This window comes from Vanessa cardui, chromosome 20 (assembly GCF_905220365.1).
Source record: "Vanessa cardui chromosome 20, ilVanCard2.1, whole genome shotgun sequence".
In the NCBI taxonomy this organism is placed as follows: domain Eukaryota; kingdom Metazoa; phylum Arthropoda; class Insecta; order Lepidoptera; family Nymphalidae; genus Vanessa; species Vanessa cardui.
This window is the reverse complement of record NC_061142.1, coordinates 8507109-8522052: the sequence shown is the minus strand read 5'-3', so window position 1 is coordinate 8522052 and position 14944 is coordinate 8507109. Positions and strand designations below refer to the sequence as shown.

The 14944-nt window shown below is 30.9% G+C and overlaps 1 protein-coding gene across 1 annotated transcript in view; it reads left to right on the top strand.

The window, feature by feature from the left end:
* Positions 1–6427, top strand: part of LOC124538569 (protein doublesex-like) — a 156653-nt gene extending 150226 nt beyond the window's left edge. Inside the window, exon 4 of the mRNA XM_047115661.1 lies at positions 5551–6427. The gene's annotated coding sequence lies outside the window, so the exon portion shown is untranslated. The remainder of the gene's footprint in view (positions 1–5550) is intronic.
* The last annotated feature ends 8517 nt before the right edge of the window (positions 6428–14944 follow it).

Genomic DNA, 14944 nt, shown 5'->3' with positions numbered 1-14944 from the left:
TGAATCAGCCAGTTATGTTGCTTCAATCGGAGCTTAATCTAGAGCTAGACCGCCTGGAAATAGATTCACTAGTTTTAGAGATTAGCGTGTAGCAGACCGATAGGCAAACTTTTTTATTTTGTTACTCTTTCCTTGTATCGCAATCTTTGTTAAATTTACTTAACGTATAAACACACTGTTACCGCAGCTTTATGTATATATAATTATATATATTTATATCAATATTTTATAATAATTTTTATTTCGGAATTATGGAGATATCATCTGTGACAAAATTATTTGATACGTCAAGAATTAAAAAAAAAAACAGCGATATATAATAAATATATAACAAAACACATCTGTATTTTAAGCCATGACACAAATCGCTTTTTTTCCATTTGTAATCGCTGTCGCCAAAAGTAAAATGTCATCCGTAAATAAAACAAGAGTTGCGTTTGTTCACAAAAGAACTTCTTGATATGATTATGTTACAATACATCAACACATACAAACAAAATCGTGGTATCGTGTATGTGCATCAATCAAATCTACTAGAGATAGATTTTTGTAAGAAAACCTCCTTGACGATGAAAGTAAAGTTTTCAGTATGCATTTGAATGCAACCTTTTTGTATGTAACGTTTGAGTAAAACTTTTCTGTGCCTTAAAAATAAAAGTATTATATTTTTGTCGCATGTAATGTGTTTTACGAACTTTAATTTCGAGTGGCCGCTCCGCGCGGTCTTATTATTGCTAAATTTTACTGCTACAGTTCTCGTATCGTGACGTTATAGCCTTCCTCAATGAATGGGCTATCAAGTTTTTTTTTTTATGGAATTAGTTGGCGGACGAGCATATGAGTCACCTGATGGTAAGTGGTCATCATCACCCATAGACAATGACGCTGTAAGACATATTATCTATTCCTTACATCGTCAATGCGCCACCAACCTTGGAAACTAAGATGTTATGTCCCTTGTGCCTGTAGTTACACTGGCTCACTTACCCTTCAAACCGGAACACAACAATACTGAGTACTGTTGTTTTGCGGTAGAATATCTGATGAATGGGTGGTACCTACCCAGGTGGACTTGCACAAAGCCCTACCACCAAGTAATTTTTGTTAATTCTTTTGATATTTTATTTTATATTTTCGCGTTCTAACAAAACTTTATAATATTATCAATACTAACCGTATCAATATAGCTAGTTATTTAATGTATTGTCCAGTTGTCAGAAACAATCGATGAACGAAACCAGTGTGACAGGTTCGCTCACGTTATGGTCACGAATGTATGACAAAAGCCGGTGTAATGTCACCGCGAATATTATAACGAATTATGACCTTTAGTTTGAACAAATTCCATTGACACAAACCGTTCGATATTTGAAAAACTGAAATTTGACAGATGTCAATCTTGATTTATGTTCTCGATAATTTTTTTTTTTTAAATATTCTTGACTCTTATTTCTAAGTACCGTCACCATTTTTATTTAAAGCGAATCACATTTATTTACATAATTGGAACAAACATATGTGATAAAAGTGACGAGGGACCAATCCCTCATTAGACGTTTTTATTATTCGATATAAGAAACGACAAATCGTGAATTAATTTGCATACGATAGGTTTATAATGCACTGTCTTCAATTAGAGACAAAGTATAAAACATATAACACATCCTACAGATAAAGCAAGTGATTGGCAAACTTTTTTTTAATTACAAATGTTTTCCAAAAATATAACAATATACAGCCTAAAAATATTTTATCAGCAGTGTGTTTACAGGCTGTTGATGTGATGCAGTTAATGTGACCACACTCGATCAGAATTCGTGCAAAGAGTTATCTTTAAGTACTAAATCAAAAATATTTTTTTTATTGCATGTTATAGTTCCTTCTTTTGGGTAAGAATATCAGATAGATAGTCTAACAATAAGATTATCCCGCACATAACATTTTTTTGAACAAACCTTAAACATACAGGCGACTAAGTATGAAATACTTTTAACTCTATCTTAAATTATATTAAGCAATCTAAATCTACATACTTGTAATTGAACAAATGGGCATGTTGGTCAGCATTCTTTTAATTGAATGATTAACTTTAGACATTTAAGTTACTAACTATGTTTAAAAATATATATAAGCTGTATTAGTTGTGATTGTAGTGTAATTTTAATGAATTATCCTATAACTAGCTATATGACTATATATAAGTATATATAATATATTAAATTTAGAATAAAAATAAGCCTGAGTTTCTCGCGGGATCTCCCAGGTACACTGCAATTCGAATTAGATTATTCCTATCAATTAATCAATACATAATCATAGCCATTAAAAATTCTTAAACGAACTTACTTATTTTAATAGAATTTTTGAAAATATGCTGTCTAAGTTAAAGATAGGACCATATCAAAGTTGAAAAAATAAATAAAGAATTAAATGTTCTGAACTGAAGGCATAAAACTACGTAGCGCGCTCGCAACAAACTCGTCAGATAAGTTTACTCCACAAAGATTGTATTAACCGAGTCCATGCCGAAAAAATACTGAGAAATAAATAATGATTGTACAAAAATATTGAGCAGGTAAGTTTTTAACGATATCAAATTTACACAATGTCATTGCCCCAACCCGTTGGGCAAGGTTTGAATACATTTACGCGAAAGAAGGAGGCAGAGCCCGACTTGGAGTTATCATATTACATCCTACTATAATAATATTTACGTAAAACAACAGATTATGAATATAAATTGTGTGTCTTTGGATATTTATTTCTCAATGAAAATCTGTCTACCAAAAATTTCTTAAATAGAAAAAAAATAGAACACCTTTACTTTATTAAATTAATTAATGTTTAACGTAGAAATAGACAAAACAACTTGTTTTTATATAGAATGGTGCCAGTATATATGAAAAGAAACAAAAACTCAGTGCAGAGATGAGCAGTTTTTGTTTCCATGTAAGTTCATACGCAGGGTTGACATTTTTTTTTCTTTTTCGTCATAATATACATCTGTTTTGGGTTAATGAAACTCATTTCAAAATTGCCTTGTAATATCTGTAAAACATTTCGAGGTTGAAACGACTTAAAACATATGGAGATGTTGCGGGTTGCCATGCAACCTTAATAATAATATATTTAAAAATACACTCGATTATATTCTTAACATGCAACATTTTATTCCGATTCAATTCGGAATTTAAAAAAGTTTGGATTAATTTAAATTCCAAATTTAATATTACAACATCGACCTTCAACCCTAGTCCTGTCATTGTCATAAAAGAATTTTGACATTAAAAAAAAACAAAGCATTTAACACTTTTCGATTACCGAATATCAAGTTACGGGTGTAACGTTACGCGTTATTTCCCGGTTGAGTGCGGCCCAGGCTCAGGACGGGTTGGCAACAATGTTGCAACGATAGTAATTGTCTTATTGCTTTTTTACCGGTAAGCCGGTCTGATATGGTGCTACCGCGGTACATTGGCCCCTTGACCGATATTATATCAACGCGGCTGATATCACGATAAATACTTGACTTTTTTTATTTCAATGTCAAAACTCAAAGAACGAATCGTTCATTATTCGGTACAACACTTCGTCCGCATAATCGATCGGAGATATCGCTTAAATATAAATTTCGGTCAGATTACCGGTTAATATACAAAATACAGATAATATTATAGGTAGTAAATTCAATATAATCGCTAATCGATGACATTTCTCAATATTGGAAATATTTTTTTTTATTATTATTTAATTGGCATGTGTTCAGATAGTATCATGTTAAAAATGTTTAATTTATGTACCATTAATTATTATCTTGAATAAATGCCACATGGATACCAGTTCTTGGCAATTCTATTAGGATGCCATTAAGGTGTTGTAACGAATTTCGTATAAAACTCACGCTTACACACGAGTGCGTAGACAGGACTGTAGTTAGATTCGAAGTAAATACTTTTAGTGTACTGGCTTTCCATCCCGACTTTAAAAGAAAATATATTAAATAAACTCAATAGAAAAAAGTTCAATAACTTATAAATAAAAAAAAAAAAAACATTTAAAAACATTAAGTACTTAATAATGAGGGATGAAAATTATATTACCTATAAAATATATAATATGGATATATAATATCAAAATAATAGAAGAAAATGTCATCAAAATCTGTCAAGCCGTTAAGAAAATTACACACACGCACACTAGAATGTTATAAAAAAAGATATTATTACTTTTAAATATTAAGAATAGTTTCCTTACATACACCTATAGCCCAAATTTATGAACATGTCTCCAACAAATTAAATTATTTATGACGTTTCCTAAAATTAAATATCCTACCACCTATGTGACACTTTACTTTCACGTTCTGACTGCGTAAATTTGAATTTAGTACTCCGTTTTTTTAAACAACAAAATATTTTAACAAACATAATTAAAAAATCAGTATCGATCTATCGTCCGATCGTTATCCCAACGAGCGCAACACGTTTTTTATTCTTGTAAGACATCTTAAGCTGCTGATCCAAATTAAAAATTGTTTTAATTTTTTAATATTACTTCGATAAGGTTTCATATTATGTATATAATGAATATATTAAACTAGAGATATATTTTACGATTCATCATTAAAATATTATAAGAGTTTGTCAATTTTCAAATTTTTTTTGTGACCGACCCGACTTCGCACGGGTGTAATGCTCATACTAAATAGTAGTAGTAGAAAATGCCTAAATTATACAAAAAACCTTCCCTCTCAAATCACTCATCAATTTATTAAAAATACATCAAAATACGTTCTGTAATTTCAAAGATCTAAGTATACATAGGGACTGTACTATGTAATGGTGATGATGTCAAAAGATGCTCTCTGATTTATATCTTCTTCTTCATTCTTCTGAATCGCTCCGGTTTCCAAGTCTTCAGATCGTCAGTCCACCTGATTCGGGATTATTCATCAAGTGATAATTTTATTAAGAAAATAATGTGTCAAATTTAATATTTTCTGCGGCATTATTCTTCACAAACGCGACAGATTCGTATGAAGCGTGTGTGCGGAATGCATGATGAAGATAAACAGATAAGCATCGGTGTTCTTGATTTTAGTTCCTTTAGGATGGCCTCTTGTGTTATAAAGAAAAATGGGAAAAAACGTTCGAACTTTTATTCGTGAAACTGTTAAAATGGCTCTATTATTTAGTTACGATTTTATTCTTCGTTTAGATTAATCTTCACGCTATGATGGTTTTTCAAACAAATCAATGAAACCTCGTGAGCTCATTAATCATGAGCTTATTATTAATCATTAAATTAGTTAATTAATTATTAAATTAATATTAATCATGAGTTCATTAGTCATAAGTTTTCAGAATTATTTGAAGAGAAGCATTAGAATATTTATTTTTCTTTTTTATTTTCTTCTTTAAGAGAAATTTTAAGTAAAAGGATTTTGAAAGTAAAACTAAAATTAATGTTTTATGTCTAAATTAATTTATCGTTAGACCAAAATCGTTACAAATATATATATTTAAAGTTTTCCTTTATCTGTATTTCCAGATGGCGCACAGTTCTGCCGATCCCCCATCGACCTCAACGAGGTCCCCATCTGCAACATCGAGGAGCGGCATCGAATAAGTGCGGGATCGATTCCCGAGTGGGACACTCCTGTGTGACTTTGGACTACCATTAGTGTTTAGATCTGTATAGACGTCATATATTAACGTGTGCTGGTGACACCGAAGAGAGTACCTTATCGTAAAGAGTTTAGGCCTTATTTTATAATTAAACTGGCTTAAGTTTGAAACGCTGAGCGTTATACTTGTCACTTGGGACCTGTGCCAAGTGACGATTGTGTACCTTTTAATATTTTTTACTTTCGGAACACTTTTATCTTATATCCGGTCCAGTGATGTTTAAGTGATACAGTGTATTTTTAAATAGCTCATTGCTTTAATCTAAGTATATTATGTAACGTTTCGTAAGTGTTGTCCTGTATAATATCGATAGCGATATGATTTCCAAATTTCTCGTAAGTTTTGTATATTATTTTTTATTTGGTAAATAACGATTAAAGTTTGAATATTTTGTATTGAAGAGTTCTCATATCCGTCTCGTTATAGACCATTCTTTATAAGATTTGATTTATTAGATTATTTATGAATGTGATAATTTCCCAAATGAACGATTTATATAACGAATATTAACTTGTGTAAATCTTTAATGTTCTGTGCTAAATTGTAAGAAACAGAGATTCACTGACGTTGATATCTGGCCTTATATACCTGTATATATTTCATCTGTAATGCTATTCTGTAACAAGAAATTCGAAATTCACCGCAGAACTCGAATGTGAAATATCAGATTATAATATAAAACACTGATATCAGTATTTCACAGGTGAGTATCGCACGTTAATTCTTACAGAATCGCACTTCTGATCGGAATTAGACAATTTTTTTTTCGATAAAATTCAGCTAAGTTTATCTGACTCATTAATAAATAGACGTTCATTGTATAAATACAAAATTTTGCAATAAATTCGAAGATCGAGAATCGAATTCATTTCCCACGTAACTATACATTAAAACATGACGCAATTTGGAAAACACCGAATATTCATTTGGTTTTTTTTTTCAAAGACATTTAATGCCCTATAATTGGTATTTTATAATGTGATATTCTATTTCGTTCTACGTACTCTATGAAAATCAACAAATATAGGTCATATATATATGTATATATATATAGGTTTAGTATGAAAAAAAAAGATTATTTAAACGAAAATTTCTGCCTAATTCATATAAAGTTATATTCAAGCAGTCATTTCAACTCAATAAGATTCGTGATTTCCTATATGACTATATTCCCGCGATGGTAGCGCAGGGCGGAGCGATCCAGATACCGCCCTTCTGAATCGAATTACAGCCGTTGCAGTAGATTTTATCAGGGTTGCCAGCAATGGAAGCCGTGGGAACTGACCGCTGTAACATCCAGCGCCAGTTATAGATTACAATATATAATTACGTTTTACATTATGTAATTTCCCATTTGGAAATTTTTGTTCGGAAATTTAAATCGCATATACAGTCATATTTGTGAAAACCCATTTTATCAAAAAATAAATTTTAATTTCGACGCAAAAATAGCTCTAATCCACAGAAATACTAATAGTAGACAAAAAAATTCTCTATTGCCTTTAAAAAACAAAAAGGTTTAAGGTTTTTTTTATTAAAGTTTCTGTAAGTTGGAACAAAGTCGTTGTAAATAACGTTTTAGCCTGTAACTGTCAACCCTGAATGTATACGTAGCCTTGCTCACTCATTACTTATAATTTGAGCGAACACCAGTCCTTACCACTGCGGGCATCGTACACGCCCTGATTACCATTGATTTTCTATGCCATTTCGCGTAATTTCCATTGGCTGTACAGATTTTATGAGAACGTATCGAATTATTAATACCGTGTGAAGAGCTCTGTGGGATTATTTCATAAATTATCTATCGTCTCTTTCTTATTTCTGATATCAGAAAGAGATGTACTCATAATTTGTTGTTTGGTACGTGTTTTGATTCTTTTCATCTTACTTGATCTTGAGTGTATACTCTTATATCAAACTATTAACCAACCAATATCAACATGAGTTTTATTATTATAAGCGTCATTGCAATTTAAAGTACTTAAATGATTAAATATGTAGAATTGCTTTTTTTTTAAATCCTGATGGCATCTTACTTTACAGAAATAACAACTAATATCTGATTTCTTCATCAAAAGTTCTAAATTACGAGGTTGAGTGTATTTTATAAAATTTTGTCTTTTAAATAAAATACATTAGTAGAGTAGTTTACTGTTTACGTAATATTCCATCCAAAATCTCTTGTCGCGTCCGAAATAATTCCATTTTTTCAAAATTTATTGTATCGATAAATATTGTGATTCGATTCAAATGATCTCAGTTTAATATAAAGATAAATAAGCGAGCTACATTAAAAATCTATAGTTTAATTTTTTCTGTTTATAATAATAACGCAAGAGGTTATAATATCTTGTTGATTTTTTTTAATACAGTGTGTGTATCTGTGACAGATTAACTGATTGAATTTAAAAAAAGAATCAATCAGTGATGCTAGAAAAAAAAACATTTTTTGCCCGGATGTTGGAGTATCTAGAGGACTAACTGTATATTCAATTTCTTTCAATAAAGTTAATTTTACTTTATATTTCTTAGTAATATTATGAAAGTATAGTCATTCAATTACAAATGAATACTTGGACGAATTCTAGTAATATTTGCGATACTGAAAAAATACTACAAAAAAAATAAGAATATAAATTAAATTCATGGTTTAATTTTGAACATTTTATATTTTGTGTCCCATACTTTAATATCTAGAAATCATCTAAGATTTTTCTTACATATACAGATGTTTCTGTCCAAATCAAATTATTAAATTGGTTGTAACACTAAAAGACATAACGGTTTTCATAGTCAAAATAGAAACTGCTAGCAGCTCAACTGGAATGGATTCCAGAAATGTCATGTAGCTAGTCAATACAAGCTCTGAATTTTTTGAATGAAAAATATTTTAAGATAAATTTAATCCAACTTTAAGGCCAGTAATATTTTTTTTCAAAAAATAATTTTAGCAAACATTAATCTTGCATCACATTTCTTAGATTTAAATTCGATCATCGAGTTAAATGTTAAAAACATTCGTCCTAATTAATCGGCCATATTTAAAAAATCTATGTAGCTGATAAAAAATTATAATTTTTATATTCCCTTATAGTCTCTCATAAAAAAAAAAAAATTAATACGTCATTTTGTATAGATTATAAAAACAATTGATTAGACTATAGAAATACATAGAGCTGCATTAATTGTTAAATCAAAAAGAAACTCTACATACATAGAACATTATTACGAAAAAAGTGTGAGAGGGGACTATTTTATTTGAAAGGATATTTTGAGAAACGTACATATTTCTCTTTTTAACATACTACGGTAGATGTTCTCTATCTCACTTATGTTAAATTAAATACAGATAATAAAATATTCTATTCAAATTGTGATTTATACTGTACTGTGTCTAGAGATAAAATGTAAACCAAATGACTATTTTAAACGAAAATATGCTTAAAATGTTTCGAGAATATTAAAAAGACGCCTTAATTAAATGTATCTTATTACCTGTGTCTTAATTACAGTAATCATACTCAACATGGCCTAATGATTTGCTATTTGAGTTGTATATACTTTTATAGATACGAAACATGTACAAAAATGTATGAAGTCCAAATTTGTACTCATTTTCATGTTTAATTAAATATTAAAATCCAGATTAAAAATAAAATTAATTAGCAGAACTAGAAACAATTAAATTACACTATAAAACTTCGAGGCTCTATTTATGTATCTATATATAGATTATTATGTATCTATATATAGATTATACAAAGTGTAAACAAAATTATACAAAAATAATAATAATAATTGACATAAAACCTTGAGGGTTACATAGTAATTAAAAAAAAGTTATGTAAGATTTTTGCTTTGTTTACACTTTGTACGGTACGGCTGTACGGCTTGTGACATTTACTTCAAGATTTAAAAAAAAATAGCCAGATTATAAAATTAAAAAACGGAACATTTAAATTTGTTCTATATGATAAATCTAGCTAGCGTTTGTCATGTTTGCTAAGCGCGAAAATAATGAATGTAAAGCACTTTCTCATTTATATAGATTAAAAATAAAATTATGACTCATTCAATTACGAATATCTCTGAAATAATTATAATGTAAACAAAGCTTAATGGATATGTAGAAATATATTTTCTTTGAACAATTCAACAATACTTACTTAACTGTTTACAAGTATAATATTATTAATAGTGCAATGTGAATTCCCATTTGTATAAAACCAGTTATGTGAAGGTGTAAAGATATTTTGTAAATTTTAAATCATGTCCTTAGGTTTAATTGTAAATTGTGAATGAATCCTAATATTTTTTAAGATATTAACATTAAGTAGATGAATAGCCTTCAAGCAGTCTTTATTTATAGTAATTGTCTTATATTTAAGTATAACTTTATCCGCCCATCAAATACATCACAGTCAACATATTCCTCATATTGTTATAATAATACTGTCCATTTTAAACTTTTTTTTTTGTTCAGACGTAAAGAATAAGATTAAAAAGTATTCTTGTTATCCTTTCCTAACCTAAAAAAGGTGAACACGAAATTCGAGTTTTGCATGTAAATTATACATTAGAATACAAAATCGCATTGAAATTTCATTTTTAAATCGACGTTTCGTTCACATTTTAGGGTGCTCAAGTCACAAAATTCCCACTAAAATGTTCGAAAACATAAAAATCCTTCCATTTACATAAGATATAATTCTTAGCGACATAATTATTGTATTTTCAACAGTCATTTTAACTAACAAATCTAATTATGTCTAGTGTGTAAGTAATGATAGGGTTTTAATTACATTTCTGTTGAATGTCTGGCCCTTGTGATCGCAGGTTGGAAGACATTTCAACTAATCTTTGCATGTACGTCATTACGCTCGAGTTGACAACTGTTTTGAATTATATCACATCTCATATATTCATTAATGTGGAGGCTTTCCTTTTCCTCGTATCTTTATAATGAACTCAATTGGCGACAATTGCTTTTAAACCTTTAGATTTAACTCATTCGAATGAGTGGTTCAGGTCTATTGGCATATAGTGATCTACCGTCCACACATATAAACACAATCCAAAATGATTAATATAGTTACAAAAATGAATATCAAAACAATAGAAATATAATAATATACAACCCTAATTTTGTATAAACCTGATCCCTCAGTTTTAGAGGTCCCTATGCGCCTTAGTTTGGTCAGAAAATGTTTAACAATATGTATTAAAATACATATAAAATCGAAGTAGGTATTTGAAACCTATCCAATATATTATATGAAAGATTTCGTCCAAACTCGAGTGTAATGACGTCACAAGCACTTGGAGCATAGGTATTTACGATTGTTATAAACCTTTTTTTATACAACTGTTTTTTTATAAACATTTCTTTTTACTTATTTTTAAAGCAATATTTTAAATTTCATGAATACATTATTTATCAATGTATAAATATATATATGATACCTATGTTCCTGACATTTTTATTATTAACAATTTGTCACATGTACAATAATATATTTTTCAACGAATAATATTAAGTTCTTTAGAAACGATCATTGTACTGTACAAGTTTATATTATTATTGTAAAACTATTTGTTTTATTTATAGATGAAGAGGTTTGAGGATTTTATTTAATTATATGAAACTGATATTTATAAACTACTTCTTGTCAAATAAACGATTTTAACGATCGTTTCTTGTCGTTTTTATTTCCTCTTTCAGAAACACCATCAACAGCTCCACTTGAGGATATACCAATATCTCTTATAAGTTCCATAAAAGGTTGACCTTCTGCATACAGTAGTCCTGTCACCTTCGCCATAGAAACTTCTATTAAACTATCATATTAGTTTTTTTTATGGAATAGGTTGGCGGACGAGCATATGGGCCACCTGATGGTAAGTAGTCACCATTACCCATAGACAATGACGCTGTAAGAAATATTAACTATTCTTTACATCGTCAATGAGCCACCAACCTTGGGAACTAAGATGTTATGTCCCTTGTGCCTGTAGTTACACTGGCTCACTCACCCTTCAAACCGGAACACAACAATACTGAGCGGCGGTAGAATAACTGGTGAGTGGGTGGTACCTACCCAGACGGGCTTGCACAAAGCCCTACCACAAAGTGTAAAAAAAGTGTAGTAAAAAAAAGTAATAAATTGCCTATGTAAAAGTGGCTTTTTATGAGCTTACTATAATTTCCATCAATTAATATGAAAAGTAATACGTATATACTAGAGTATTAAGAGATAAATAATACTAGCGATTATTATACAGTTACTTGCTCTGAAAGGACTCAAAGATGTCCCGCCAAAACGGGTCACCCGGGGCAATGAACTAAAAAAAAAAGAATCAATAACGTGATTTTCTCGTTCGGATGGAAATAATAAATGGTCAGTAACCAAGCAGATTGCTCTGTTGCTAAGGGAAAATCTTCATTGAAAAATATTTTTTTTTTTTCATTTTATAAAGACCTGATACTTTTAATATCATACCCAATGCTGTTCTAGTAAACAGATATGTCATTAAAGCGCAAAAAGTGAAGACTAGAAAACGTCCTAATTGGGACGTTTGCCTTTAGTCGTTTTCATCATAATAATACCAGTAATTCGTTATAATACATCATAATTATGTAATAATACGTTTAGCGTAATTAAAACATCTAGTTATCCCTTTTACTTATTGTTTTTATCAGGCTATCCTTTTTTCTTGTAACGAAATGTAAAATAAACGGTCCCCGGCGCGGAACACTTTTGTCTGTTGTTTAGTATGGGTATAACATATCTGTTTATTAGAATATCATTGATCATACCCATATCTTATTAAAAATTGATAAATAGTGAAACTTAGATGATCCTCTAAAGAACTAATTTACTTCTATTTGTATCATTTAGTACAATTAAAGAAAAATGCTTAGTTAATTGTATTTAAGAGAACAATTACGAGTTAGCGATAAATTTCAACAGCCGAGATTAAATAGCAACAATTGAATTTTCCTGCCCTTCATTTGTCTATCGGAAAACGTCGTGAGGCAACCTGCGGCCCTAAGACAGGCTTTAGTTCAGTATCAACCTTATGTGTTTTTCTACGATCATACATAATCTTACCAACATCCATTGGAGCAGCGTGGTGAAATAAATAACAATCATTTCCAATTTTCGTCTATAGAAAAAAGGCCTTTACCTGCTAGTAAGATACTTACAGCTATAACATAAAATATTAGATATATTAGTGTAATAAATACCTATAACCTGTATCCAATGGAAGTAGGAAATATAGAAACAAACCCTAGATTCAAATATTTCATGTGATTTGCTAATAACTCAGCTATCTTATGCATTACTTAGATTGTATTTATATTTATGATTGTTATTTATATTAAAACACTGTTACAGTTAACTACTTATTTCACTTTTAATATGGCTTCCGAAATTCCAATAAGTGGAAATTCCAATAGTTTCTCGAATATCTATCGACCGAGACCTCTCAGCCTGGCCACAGAAACGTACGTGAACGACGATCTTAAGACGTAATAAATAAATAAATTTGATTTATTTAGGCATCTTTGGCCCACTTGTTAGTAATACATTATCCTTATACCTATGTTAGTAACAATTTTAATTCATTATAAATACAATTCAAATATAATTCAATATTAATATAATTTAATTTAATAAGATATTTAATTCCAAAATATCCTTATTAAAATTCATTATAACAAATGAATCCTTATATACAAATTAGCATTTAGCAATTATAAATAAGCACTTTGATAAAGTGGTTTAACATTTTTCCATCCCACTTATCACATAGCGTCTTCAGAATACTATTTGGACTGGTTCTTAACCTAAATAGCAGTGAAGCAGTCTTTTTTTGAACCACTGCATAAAAGTCATCTACTCTGGCATGCGCAAATATGTTTGACTCACTACAGTATTTCAGCAGTCCAATTAGTATCCTGAAACCAGCCAAGGCAGCCAAGGCCCTGCGCTCACGTTCTATATCAACCTGATCTTTCAGGTCCTCAGATACATAGTGGCCTAAGTATTTAAACTGTTTAACTCTCTTGAGTGGAGCTCCATTCAAGAGGATAAGTGGGTCGTAGGGAATCTTTTTTCCGCGGGCCTGAAAGCTTACAAACTCGCTCTTTTTACTATTGTAGATAAGACCATGTCTGGCTGTGTACTTTTCGTAGAAGCTAATTAATTGTCTTATTGAACCGGCAGTGGGACCTAATAACACCATATCGTCTGCATAGCTTAAGTTGTTGACCATAAGCCCATCGATACTACACCCTAGTTGTTTACTGCTAAGTTCTGAGATTAATTCGTTGCTATATAGATTTAATAGCTTAGGAGATGTTTACCCGCCTTGTCTAACCCCATAATTCAATCTATATTCCTCGGATAGAATCTTACCCCACCTAACACAATTAGTCTGGTTCTCATACCAATACTGAAAGACGTGAAGTATTTCCGATGGAATGCCTGCATCCTCTAGCTTTTTCCAAAGCACATCATACACTACGAGGTCGAATGCCTTGGAAAGGTCAAGGAAACAGGCATACACCGTAGTACGTTATCCGTGTAATACTGGACAATCTGCTTCAGACATACTATGGCGCTCTCGGTGGAGAGACCAGCTCTAAAACCAAATTGCGCGTCGTGGAAAAGAAGATGTTTGTCAAGTTGCCTGTCCAGCAGACTGTCCAGTACTTTAACTATAACCGTGGCCAGCGGTATGGGTCTATAGTTCCCATGATCAGATACATCACCAGTCCTATCCATCAGTATTGGTACCACTATTGTTTTAATAATTTCCGCGGGTAAATAGGAATGACTTAAGCAGAGCGAGTAAAAAGTCGCAAGCACTCTCGGTAGATGACTCCCAGCATGCCTGAGGTGCTCAATGCTGAGGTCATCATGACCTGGTGATTTACCTCTAGTCATCCCGTTAATAGTATCCGCAACTTCCTTGGCAGAGAATCTCATTACGTTTACTACACTAAACACCCCACCATCATCTTTAACCTTAGGTTTAGAATGGCGGTCTTTCGAGGAGCTTTTATATTTTTCCCTAAACATATTAGCTATTTCTAGAGGCGTGTTATATGCCGATATAGTCACCGGTGAACTCGGTCTAATATTCAATTTGTTTGTTTCTCTACAGAATCGAGTAAAATCTTCGGATGATCTGTGAGCGGCGATGATATCCATTTTTATTTGGTCTTGATGTTTTAGGCACCATTT